Below are 10,654 nucleotides of genomic sequence, written 5' to 3'. Positions count from 1 at the left end.
AATTTACTTTTCTCTTCCCGTATTCCTGAAAATCTACTTTTTTAAACAAGTGGCATTTGAAAGTAGCAGCTCTTAATGAGATCCTTGGAGCCCATGACTGCTCTAAAATGAAAACCCTTTACTCATATGCCTGCTAGTCCTTCTTATGGAGATAGGGTCCATAATTTTCATAAAAATGTTCAAAGCTACACTTATACCAAATGAGGATGAATCAATTCAGCTGCTAAGTCATATCCTATATATTAAATGTCTTTTTTTACTCTTTCCAAAGGATTTAGCGTAATGATCAAAAAAATTTGCTAGTATCCTAATATATACTATATAGGAAAAAAAAACACACACTCCATTTGTGTGTTTCTTCTTTACTATCACACTATTATCATACTTACATCACCAGATATATGGGTTTGCCACTCATCAAGCAATTCTCAGCAACCAGCTGGGTGTCCTACAAATCAATTTAATTCTAATACTAACTGGAGTTAGTGCGGACCCCACAAGTTAAGGCTCAGCCCCACAAAACTGCCTCCTACTTCAGATGTCAATTAAAAATAGTAGGTTCTCAGACAACCACAACTTTTGTCTGTGTGGCTTGCCTATGAATCAGAAGTTCCCACAACGCCCCTTCTTGAATTCAGTCAGTTTCTAGAACAGCCCACACAATTCAGGGAATCACTTATTTGCATTTACCAGTTTATTATGCCCTAAAGGACGTGATAAAGGATACAGATGAACAGTCAGATGAAGAGATACATAGAGTAAGACTGGGAAGCATCCTAGTTCAAGAGCTTCTGTTTCCGTAGAGTTCAGGTGCACCATCCTTCTGGTAGTGGATGTATTCATCAACCTGGAAGCTCTCCAAATTTCATATTTTAGAGATATTTTATGGAGGCTTCATCACATGAGCATGATCGATTATCAACTCCATTTTCAGCTATTTTCCCTCTCTGAGAGTGGGGTATAGAAATGAAGATTTAAAGCTTCAAAAACATGATTTGTTCTTTCTGTAACCTGCACTCACCCAGAAGCCCACCAAGTGTCACCTCATTAGAAAGAAAGATATTCCTATCATCCAGGAAATTCTCTGGGATTTAAGAGCTCAGTATCAGATGTTCCTATCACTCAGGAAATTAGAAAGGTCTTAAGAGCTATGTATTAGAAACTGAGGTCGCAGATATGCATTAAAAACTGGGGTCACAGACTAAATATTAGAGCAAAATGTTCTCCTGTCACCCCTATTTAAAGGGGTTTTAAGAACCCTGTGTCAGGAACCAGGACATTATTCCTTTTTGGACCAAGGCCTCTTCTTTGTAATCTCATTTAACCTTAATTACTTTATAGTCTCAAGAAAGAAAACCATAATATTTCTTTCTGATTGTGTGTGTATGTGTATGTGTGTGTATGTGTTAGTAGGGATATGTATGACAATTCAAGACTGCCCAGTTGATATGATTCACTACAATCAATGTACCTTCTCAAGGGCTTAGTAAATTGCATATCCAAGATCCAATCATTTATCATTGCTGTTGCTTGTATTTTTTTTTGTTTATTTATATATTTTACGAAATTTATCAATCATTGCTTCTATGTAAACAAAACAGCTTTGGGCTTAAAATATATTTTTGTTTTTAATTATATGTCAAAAATATAGAGTTTATTTAATGATTTATTCAAACAGTTTTTGTCTCAGCTACAGTTCTGCATTTTAAGATAAAATGATTCTTAATAGTCTTGTAATGTCAGAAAATTTTTTATATCAAATAGTTTAGAGTGTGTGTCTGTTGTTCTCAAAGACTGTTGACTTTTTTAAATGAGTTTCTGTAAATTTGTAGTCTTGCCATATAAACAAAAATATGGATATTTAATAAAGCACTTTTGCTATGTTTTCCAATAGTGTTTATTACTATTGAAATTCTTCTAATTACAGTAAAAATATACTACATTATTAGATATTCCCTATATAATACCCCATATGGAAACAATTTTCTTTTATAACTCAGTACTAGGACTTTTTTAATTCCATGACATTGATATTCTTCCTCTTTTTGATAATAATAATGATAATGATTCTGATGGTGATGATGATAATATTAGTAATACTTTCTACCTTGAGAGTCAGTAAACTCTGAGTCATATTTAAAATAGTGAAACTACCATGTATTTAATGCCTTTCATGTATTTGTTCATTTAATCTAGTTAGTTATATATGATTACTAGGTTATTGATGAGAAACTTTCACTCAAAATGGTAAGTGACCTGAATAAGGTCACACAGCATACTTGGAGAATTACTGGTATTTGTTCTAGGCTCTGGCTCAATAGTTTTTGCTTCAATTACTTAATTGCTTATAAGTGAGATCACACAGTATTTACTTTTCTTTCTCTGTCTTATTTCTCTTAGCACAATGCCCTCCAGGTTCATCCATGTTGCCCTTCCTGCCTTTCATTTTCTCAATTAGGTATTGTATCTTTAAGACATTTAAGACATTCTTTTGTTTTGTGACTAAATGTGACACCTAACAATTAGAGGACATTTCTTAAAGTGGATAAAGGTAAATTCAAGACAAATGAAAGGACATTCTTGTTCTACACAGCTCAGCAACAGAGATTAATGATTCAATTCTAATAAAATTTAATTACACAAATTAAATATTTAATCAAATATTTTTAAAGTCAAGAGGAAAAACTGACACAGTCCATATTGAAAAGAAGTTAAAGACAAGAAGAGCAAACAATTTTAAAAAACTGAGATAAATACATAAGTTAAATATATGTATATATTTACTATTATTAATGTTATTATGCATATAAAGTTAAAGATGCCCAAATCTGGCAGATAAAAAGTTTTTCTAAAGACTTTAGAAAGATATTTATGTACATACTATTATTATCTTTCCATAATTGTAATTGCTTTCATAATTTATAGCATGGAAATACTATCATAATTTTTATTCCTTGGTTTATTTAAAGCACTAAATTAAATATGATTACATTCTGTATTAGTCTTATAGCAAATATGGACTTAAACATAATTTATATGGAAGCATGGTGTCTAATATTGTAATAACATTGTTAGATGAATATATTATAAAAAACTTGAAAAACTTAAGTTCAGTTGTAAAAGTTGGATAAATTACTTTATAGGAAATTTACAATTATTGACTATCAATAGCATAAATATTTACCTAGATGTTTCTATAGATGTTAACTTTTTAGATTTTTCATAACCACTAAGCTGATATTTTAAATGATTATGTGACTATACTCTCTCTGGAGTTTATAAAATGCATATATCTAATATCTTTATTGTTCATGGTAGCCAGGACATGGAAACAACTGAAATGCCCCTTGATAGATGATTGGACAAAGAAGCAGTAGTACATATATACAGTGAAATACTACTCAGCTATAAGAGATGAAATACTGCCATTTGTGACAACATGGATGGACCTTGAGATAATCATGCTAAGTAAAATAAGCCAGACAGAAAACATTGAAAATCACATAATATCACTTATATGTCAGATATAAACCTAAAAGCAACAAATGAACAGGACAAACATACAGAGAACATGGACATGAACTATAAACTAGTGTTTGCCAGAGGTTAGGGCGTGGTGGGAGCGGGGAGGTAGACAGGATAAAGGGGGTCAAATATGTGCTTAATGAAAGAAATCTAACTATGAGAGGTGAACAACAGTGTAAATATATATATGCCTTATTATTAAGTGTACAGCTGAAACTTATTGGATTCCGTTAACCAATGTCACCATAAAAAATAAATAATTAATTAAAATTTTTAAAAAATAAAAAAAATAAAGTGTTACATGGGAAGAATTATCTGGGTGGTGAAAGATGTCTTAGAATGAACAACTGAATTTCTTGTGATATATAAACACAATGGGATAGATTATTTCTCTAGGACTAGTGAGAACTCCCCAGGACATTCCATCCCTCAATCTATCAGTGGGTTGGTTATTCAGGATAGGGAAGGGATGTTTTTCAGGAAACCAATTTCATGCAATGCAGTATTCTACGTAAGTTGGAGAGAGGGAAAAATAAAGAGATAGAAAGTTTAGCAACATATTGAAGCAAGTATATGCTATAATAAGTAATTCAATTTGGAAAGCACAAATTGCTATGTGAATTCCAAAGAAGGAGACATTTCAATTGGTGAAATGATATAAATAGTTGCCTAGAGGATGAAGGATTTGTATGACAATGAAAGGTCCTTACAATTCCTCAGTGAACCTTTTTTTTTAGTAGTTTATTTTATTATTAGTTTCAAGTAAATAATACATTGGTTAGGCATTTATATCATTTATGAAATGATCACCCCAATTACTCTATCTTCCCTATGGCTATACATATACCCATTACAATACTGCTGACTTCATTCCCTATGCCAAGCTCCCCATCCCCATGACCATCTATCAACCACTAATTTGTTTTTCTTTAACCTTTCACTCACTGTTTTCTCCCAGCTCCCCAAACCCCCTCCCCTCTGACCGTCATCATATTGTCCTCTATATTTGTGAGTCTGTTTTGAATTAGTTTGCTTTTTTTTTCTTCCTTAGATTCTGTATATAAATCAAATCATGTTGTATTTACCCTTCACTGTCTGACTTATTTTGCTCAGCATAATAACCTCAGTGAATCTTAAATGAGGAGGATAATCTAAGTAGAGGAAATACAATGAGCGAATATCCACATGAAAAGAAGTGCAGAGTTTGTGTGTGGAACAGTAATAAAGGGCAGGTAACTTGGGAGGGAATGAGAGTAAAAAAAATCTTTAAATGGTGAACATTTTCAAGTGCCACTTTTAGCCTTGAAGCCTAGAATCTTCCACCATTCCAAATTTAATCAGAGGGTAAGTGAATTAAGTCATTCTCAGCTCATACTTAGAGCAACAGAAATCTTTTGGAAATGACCCTGAATCAGAGCCAACCAAAATCTGGTGCTTGATGGAAAGATGATTTAAAAAATAAGAGAAGCCCAGAATTTTTTTAAAACTATTTTCATTTTATTTATTTATTTATTTTAGATGAGGCAACCTTTGGTTGACCTCACAGATTGCAAGGACCTTATCAGTTTACAATCCCTTATTTTTTATTTTTCACACCTTCAGCACCTGGTCTTCCTAGGTGGTCTCCTATCCAAGTACTAACCAGGCCCGACCCTGCTTAGCTTCTGAGATCAGATGCGATCAGGCTTGTTCACGGTGGCATGGCCCGCTGTAGACCAAGCCCAGGATTTTTAAAGAGGCTTTTATACCACATACTGTATAATATTGGTGTAATGTAGTATTTCATCTACCATACATACATGTTAATTTTTTAGTTCATCATGAAATGCATAGTGATAAATTTTAAATTAAAACTAGTGTTATATATAGGAAAAAGAAAACATATAGAATTGACCAAGAAAGATGAGACTGAAATATCAATTAATAAAACTATGCTTAATAGCTTAAACTATGGATGGTAGAATTACGCATTACTAAAAGTATGTTAGGGGAAAGGCAACACAATGAAAGCATTACTGAAATGAATTGTCCAATGTAAGTAATAGTGAAAGTTGTATATATACATTTATGCCCTGAAATGGTACATTTAAAGTATGTGCTAAAAATACAGAGAAAAACAAAACAGACTATTCTTCTGACCTTAGAGAATTAACATTCTAATAAACTAGATCCAAAAAGTAAACAAATAAGGCTTTTATTTATACAGACATGTAGGGATTTAGTTTCTGACTCAAAAATGTGAATGTTCATGTCATGTTAAAGTAAATCTTGGGTGGTGTCAAAAGAACACAGAACAAAAGAATTAATTTGGGAATATCCCCTGTATTTACTCTGGGTTAAGGCCGATAACTTACAACTAGATCCACCAATGAAAATTGATTTTCATTGCTCACAAGCAATCAGTCGTTTTAATTGCAAGAAGAGGAAGAAAAAAATAAAGTGGCAATTTCTCTCTTCAGCCATTAATACAAGAATTAATATCAATTAAAATATAGCTCTTAGTATATATCCAAAAGAATTAAAAGCAGGGTCTTGAACGAGTGTTTGTATGTCAATATTCATGGCATTATTATTCACAGTAACTGAAAATGTGGAAACAATCATTAACAGATGAATGGATGAACAAAATGTGGTATATACAAACAATGGAATATTATTCAGTCTTAAAAATATTTATGTTAAGTGAAATAAGCCAGATTTGGGACAAATATTGTATGGTTTGAGGTTCCCAGAGTAGTCCAATTCATAGATACAGAAAATAGAATGGTGGTTACTAGGGGCTATGAGGAGGGTGGATTGAAGAGTTATTGTTTAATGGTCACGGAGTTTCAATTTGGGAAGGTGAAAAAGTACTAGATGTAAGTCATGGTGACGGTTTAGAAGAGTGTGCATGTACTTAATGTAACTGAATTATACACTTTAAATGGTTAAAATGGTAACTTTTATGTGATGCATATTTTAACACAGTCAAAGAAAAATTCCAAAAGTGCACAGGAACATCATCAGTACTGTTAGAACATGAAAATCGTTATTTTCAAAGCTGTTATTCTTGAGTGGTATCCATTTTTCCTAATTTGGTTTGAATGTGAATCTCATATTCACAATCAGAAGCAAAGATTTGTGTCACTGTATTTATATTTTTGATTATACAACTGTGGCTTTTAACATTTATTCCCCAACACATCATCAGTGATATCAGTATCAGCTGCAACAGTTTAGCAGTGATGCCCACTGTGGAGCCATACCTCTGCTTCTCAGCCTGCAAGGAGTACATGTCAGTATCTCCCAGAAGATTCTGATTTACCCTTCTTTGGGGGCAGGCCATTGGTTGAATAACACTAACTGAAGTCTACTATTCTAATAAAAAATGACTGATAGAGTTGGTTACATCAGACTACTAGACCACTGCGACAAAGTTGCTATAAATGATGAAAGGGCAAGCAATATGCTAAGAGTAAATATTTACAACATATTTTTTTATGCTCAGAGAAACAGTGTCCAGGATGTAGAAAGAAATTTTGAAAGGAACTATTTGGCTAGCAAAAACAAAAATGAAAATTCATGTGTATTTTTCATATTACGAATAATTTTCTGTGTGAGATATAGAAGAGTAAACTTAACCTTTAAGCATTAATTGTTTGTTACTCTTGGGCCTTCCAGAAATATTAACCAATATATATTCCTTATTAATAACAATAGTTGCCATTTAGTTGTCTTTATTACTTTTTGAGAACTGTAAAAAATTGTTTACTTATTTTAGCCTACAGAATTTATTTAAATAAGCCAACAAAACAAACAAACAAATAAAACATCTAATCACAAAATTGGTGCAATTTTTCCTAATTGTATTGTTGTAAAAATGAAGATTAGTAAAGTTGGCAACTTTCCAAGTATCATTCAGCCAGCGGAGACAGAATTCAAAGTTAGATTTATCTTAGATCAAGGGCTTTTCTTATAATATCTATGTCATTTGTTACTTCCCATGGGAAGGGAGGATTGGCATCTTAGCAGAAGTAGAATGTTGGCAGAAAATAACAGAACATCTAAGTTTCTATGAAAAATTCAGAAATAATTATCAAGGCAACCTCTATTGAGGTAACAAGTCGGATCTGGTTTTAGAAACACCTTTCCATTTATTAACCAACTTTTCCAGTTTATTATATGTCATTTTAACTGCAACCTAATTTAATGAAAATATAAAGAGAGGCAAAATATGATCAAGAATCATTTTTAAAATCTCTGATAATTTTTCAGAAGTTAATGCAATAAGGATTCATCTCTCCTACAAGTTGCAGAGATGAAAAACTCAGTGTCATAAAAATTGAATTAAATTGTTAACTTAATGTCTCCTGGTGTTAAAACGACTATGAACATTGCATTCTTGAGTTATTAAAGAAGACATATTTAAATTAATGGACAAGAAAATAATATTTTGAAAAAGCATAAAGAAAGGGAGAGTTCTCACTCACAAAACTCCAACTCTTTATTACATTTCCTAAACAAGCATGAAATGGGGACAAAAGGTTTTAGGAGAATGCTACTATTGAGGGAAAAAAAGCCACAGTCACTGTTACAGGATACAAATTTCTGTAGTGGCAAAAGTATGGAAATATGCAAGGTTAACAATGCAGAGAGCAATATAATTTGTTTCTTGACAGAGATTAGGGTTTCTGAGGGCTCCCAGTCCCAGCCCTGGCCTGATGATGTGAGACTAATGGAAGTAAAATAATCAGAGCACACTCATGTGTTTCCCCAGTGTAGCATCTTTTAGTAGGCCTGACTCACGCCTGGCTCATATAGAAAATGGTACCCATAGCAAACTCTTACATCATGTTTATACTGTCGGAGAGGTTGAATTTTTCCTCTACCCTTCTAAGTTCTCCTTGCTGGTCTAAGAATTAAATTGACATGAAAGAAATTAACAGAAGAAAATCAAATTTGATTACATATGTACATAAGGAGGTTTAATAGATATGGGACCTAAGGAAATGACCAAAGCAGGCAGCTTTTGTACTTTTTAGAGGACAAAACAATAAATTGATGAGGATTTGACAGGACAAAGAAATTTGGGTTTGTGTACTTAATTAGTAAGGAATAAGTAGAGTATGGGATTGAAGTAATAAATTATTAAAAAGAACAATGTATCTTATCTGAACACTTCATTTGTGCCTACAAAAATAGACTTGGATTTGTGCACTCATATTAATAGTAACAAAACTAAAATTTGTACTTATTCAGACCAATAATGACAAATATATATCAGAAACCAGTGCTAATACCTCACATCTCTCAACTTAAACAAGGGGAAAATGTAAGTTTAAAAGGCACAGACTATTAGAAACAGAGTATTTAGTAGTCATCTGTTTGCCTATATATCACAGAATTCCAAAATAGATATGAAGTCTTTTCTAAAAATACATCATATATAAGAATATTATAATAACTAAGGGGAAAGAAAGCAGACTACAATCAAAACCAGAGAAAAAGTTATCATGATACATGTATATTGCATTCAACTTACAATTCTTTCAAATGATTAAGTGTGTAACAATCCAGAGTATGATATGGAATATTATCTTTTGAGTCAAGTTGCATTTTTGTAGCAGATTTTATATGTTGTAAAGCAGTTATAATTTTGTGTACTTTCCTATATTATATTTCAAGAATCGTATTTAGCATCATCTGATAGAGATGTCTGGAATATTGACAATTTAAAGATCTCAGATTTTTTTTTAAATTGAGGACTACATTGCAAGATGCAATCTCAAAGATATTTTAGACAAATTAAGAAATACTTTTGTCTGCAAATGTCCTATAATTTCTTAAACCTTCAGTTAACTTTATGTTGTAAACTAACCTAACAATATAACAAATCTATATAACAAACCTAACAATATAACAATATAACAATATAACAAATCTAAGTAAAAATGATTAAAACAAGCCTTTTAAAATTTTTTATTTATACTTCTCTAAATATATTTTTATTTTTAACTGCCTATTTATGCTGGAAATAAGAGGAATAAAGTGCTAGATCTATTTAAAATGTATTATGAAAAAAATTAATTCCAAATATGCCATAAAAAATGGATGACTCCCTAGTAGTTTTAATTAACTTACATTAATGAAACCAGTGAGCCTGAAGCAAGATAGTAATTTGAAACACTCTATTACCACCTGAAGCCAATAGACCCCAAGATATGCTACAATCTTAAAATCAAAGATCTCCACACTATATAAAGAACACTAACACACTGAGTGAAGAAAAAAAGGCCTGAGACAAAAAAAAAAAAAAAGGAATAAGATTGGAATAGGCACTGATTAAAGAGGACATAAAAACAGGCAAATTTGTAAATATAAATTCAACTTTATTTTCTACTAGGGAATTATAAAATAAACCACACAAAACCACCACATGCTCATCAGAAGAGTTAAAATTAAAAAGATAGACAAAAACAAATTCAAAACAACTGGAATTCTCAGATATTGCTGATGAGATATAAATTAGTACTACATTTTGGAAAAATGTTTGGCATCATCTGTTAAGTGTGTACATATACATTTCCTCTTACCATTTCTACTAGGAATCAACAGTACATAGGATATATTAACCATAGTGTATTCATGCAATGGAATTCTACAGAGCAATGAAAATAAATATGACTACATGCAATAATTTGGATGGATCTTAAAAATATAACGTGAGCAAATGAATTCAGGAAAACAAATCCGAATTTCCTAAGTCAATTTATGTCAAGTTCTAAAACAGGAAAACTAATCTAATCAGAAAAGTTGTTATTTTGAGTGGGAAACCGATAATGCTCTATTCTTTGATCTAGGTGCTAGTTAATTCCAGAGATACAATTTGAAAAAATAAAATTATCAAAATGTTTATAAAGCTCTAAATCTAAAGAAGCCAAAGGAAAGTTATTCAACTTTCTGGTGATTTTAAGCTTTTCATGGAAGGTATAATAAAATAATTTTGACAAAATGGAGGAGTTCATATTTTCTGTCAGTTTTTTGTTTAAGGAATTATCTATTTTTAATGCTTGGTAAAACGATACCACATAGTTTTGTTATGATTTATAGCAAGGAAGCATGATTTAGGAAAATGGAGCACTCTATTATT

At 31.7% G+C, this 10,654-nt stretch overlaps 1 pseudogene; it reads right to left on the bottom strand.

Moving 5' to 3' along the window:
* Nucleotides 1–5,118: 5,118 nt before the first annotated feature.
* LOC120601335 (uncharacterized) lies at nt 5,119–5,237 on the bottom strand (annotated as a pseudogene).
* Nucleotides 5,238–10,654: the final 5,417 nt, after the last annotated feature.

The sequence above is a fragment of the Pteropus medius genome, unplaced genomic scaffold (genome assembly GCF_902729225.1).
Source record: "Pteropus medius unplaced genomic scaffold, Ma_sr-lr_union100, whole genome shotgun sequence".
Taxonomy (NCBI): domain Eukaryota; kingdom Metazoa; phylum Chordata; class Mammalia; order Chiroptera; family Pteropodidae; genus Pteropus; species Pteropus medius.
This window is presented reverse-complemented; position numbering and strand designations above follow the sequence as displayed.